The sequence below is a fragment of the Parambassis ranga genome, unplaced genomic scaffold (genome assembly GCF_900634625.1).
Source record: "Parambassis ranga unplaced genomic scaffold, fParRan2.1 scaffold_76_arrow_ctg1, whole genome shotgun sequence".
Taxonomy (NCBI): Eukaryota; Metazoa; Chordata; class Actinopteri; family Ambassidae; genus Parambassis; species Parambassis ranga.
Genome location: NW_021144815.1, coordinates 105,001 through 107,500, shown reverse-complemented (window position 1 = coordinate 107,500; position 2,500 = coordinate 105,001). Strand labels below are relative to the sequence as shown.

Below are 2,500 nucleotides of genomic sequence, written 5' to 3'. Positions count from 1 at the left end.
TGTATTCGGACTTAAAATTACGCCTAATTATGGGCGTTGCCGCTTGAGTGACAGACAGTTGACCTATCACAGCGTGAGTTTCCTGCTTCCACGATCGCCCGCCCCCCTAAACCCCGCTCGTGCTCCCCCTCTTTGTCCATATTCGGAGTTTTAGTTGACGTGACGCTGCCAACATGGCGGCGGTCATCACGTCCCGGAACCTCCCACTGAGACTCAAAACGGCTCTTCAGAAACAAACGGGTGACGTCACGGAGGCTCTGTCTATAGTTTTTACTGTCAATGGCCACAACCTGTTCACCCACCCTTAATCACCCCTCCCCGGGCTAAACCAAGCAAACCGCGCCGGGAAAATCCTCGTGCCCCTGGTACCGTCGCGGCCATTGTGTTGCAGTGCTGAGCAGATGTTTGAAGAAAGAAGGAAAGAAAAAAAGGCTCTCTGTCAGCTTTGCTTCTTTTCTTAGACGCGTGTGCGCGCGTCCCAACCACATCTGCCGTAGCCTTTGTAGCCAATAAACAACCTTTGTAGCTTTTGTAGCCCGTCTTCTGTAGTTTTCGTCACCTGCTTTGGTATCAGTCAGGATGTATTTTATGCACGTCTTGCTTCTTTTTGCCCATCAAAGACCAAAAGTGAAGATGTTGGTTAGCAGGTAATGGTGGGGAGAGCGTCTAAGTGTATGTCAGGCGCGGTTACCGTGGTTACCAAAGGCCCAGAATTCGGAGATCAAAGGCAGGAAGGAACCTAACGTCCTCAATTGTCCAAAGATAGAAAAGCTCACAGCACCCGGGATTCCCAGGCGGTCACCCATCCAAGTACTAACCAGGCCCGACTCTGCTTAGCTTCCGAGATCAGACGAGAGCGGGCGTCTCCAGAGCAGTATGGCCGTGAGCTGCTTTCTCCTCAGCTGCGATGTGCTTTTATGCGCGCCATACTGGCGTGGTCACGCTGTGACTCCGACGCGTCGTTGTTTTGCTCCGATAAGAAGATGTAGGAACGCTCTCTGTTAGCTTTGCCCTGCACACTGCCTTCCAACAATGCCCACACTCTCCTGCTCACCCACGCATCCTCCCACGAACCCCACTGCCACCTCGCGCACCGCCACAACCTGTTCACCCACCCTTAATCACCCCTCCCCGGGCTAAACCAAGCAAACCGCGCCGGGAAAATCCTCGTGCCCCTGGTACCGTCGCGGTCATTGTGTTGCAGTGCTGAGCAGATGTTTGAAGAAAGAAGGAAAGAAAAAAAGGCTCTCTGTCAGCTTTGCTTCTTTTCTTAGACGCGTGTGCGCGCGTCCCAACCACATCTGCCGTAGCCTTTGTAGCCAATAAACAACCTTTGTAGCTTTTGTAGCCCGTCTTCTGTAGTTTTCGTCACCTGCTTTGGTATCAGTCAGGATGTATTTTATGCACGTCTTGTTTCTTTTTGCCCATCAAAGACCAAAAGTGAAGATGTTGGTTAGCAGGTAATGGTGGGGAGAGCGTCTAAGTGTATGTCAGGCGCGGTTACCGTGGTTACCAAAGGCCCAGAATTCGGAGATCAAAGGCAGGAAGGAACCTAACGTCCTCAATTGTCCAAAGATAGAAAAGCTCACAGCACCCGGGATTCCCAGGCGGTCACCCATCCAGGTACTAACCAGGCCCGACTCTGCTTAGCTTCCGAGATCAGACGAGAGCGGGCGTCTCCAGAGCAGTATGGCCGTGAGCTGCTTTCTCCTCAGCTGCGATGTGCTTTTATGCGCGTCATACAGGCGTGGTCACGCTGTGACTCTGACGCGTCGCTGTTTTGCTCCGATAAGAAGATGTAGGAACGCTCTCTGTTAGCTTTGCCCTGCACACTGCCTTCCAACAATGCCCACACTCTCCTGCTCACCCACGCATCCTCCCACGAACCCCACTGCCACCTCGCGCACCGCCACAACCAAGCGGCAACCTTCGGGGCTCAAAGTTGAAGCCCATGCGGAAGTGTCAAAACTTGTAATTCACGCTGCAACAGCTGGGGGTTGGCTCCAAAAGCGCGTAATTTCCCATAGACTCCCATGTTAAAATGGCCGATTTCACAGCAGAAAAGAACATGTTTACGGCCTGGTACAAAAAATCGCTGTGGTCTCAGATGATAGGTTCTCTTCTAGTGTCAATTGTAGGGGGGGTGAATTTTTTTACAACTCACTCGTTTCAATTGTATTTGGACTTAAAATTACGCCTAATTATGGGCGTTGCCGCTTGAGTGACAGACAGTTGACCTATCACAGCGTGAGTTTCCTGCTTCCACGATCGCCCGCCCCCCTAAACCCCGCTCGTGCTCCCCCTCTTTGTCCATATTCGGAGTTTTAGTTGACGTGACGCTGCCAACATGGCGGCGGTCATCACGTCCCGGAACCTCCCACTGAGACTCAAAACGGCTCTTCAGAAACAAACGGGTGACGTCACGGAGGCTCTGTCTATAGTTTTTACTGTCAATGGCCACAACCTGTTCACCCACCCTTAATCACCCCTCCCCGGGCTA

At 52.3% G+C, this 2,500-nt stretch overlaps 2 non-coding genes across 2 annotated transcripts; both read right to left on the bottom strand.

Moving 5' to 3' along the window:
* Positions 1 to 769: 769 nt before the first annotated feature.
* LOC114431462 (5S ribosomal RNA) lies at positions 770 to 888 on the bottom strand. Its single transcript, XR_003670150.1, has one exon. It is a non-coding gene; the product is annotated as a 5S ribosomal RNA (ribosomal RNA).
* A 694-nt stretch (positions 889 to 1,582) lies between these two features.
* On the bottom strand, positions 1,583 to 1,701 carry LOC114431463 (5S ribosomal RNA). Its single transcript, XR_003670151.1, has one exon. It is a non-coding gene; the product is annotated as a 5S ribosomal RNA (ribosomal RNA).
* Between the last annotated feature and the right edge of the window lie 799 nt (positions 1,702 to 2,500).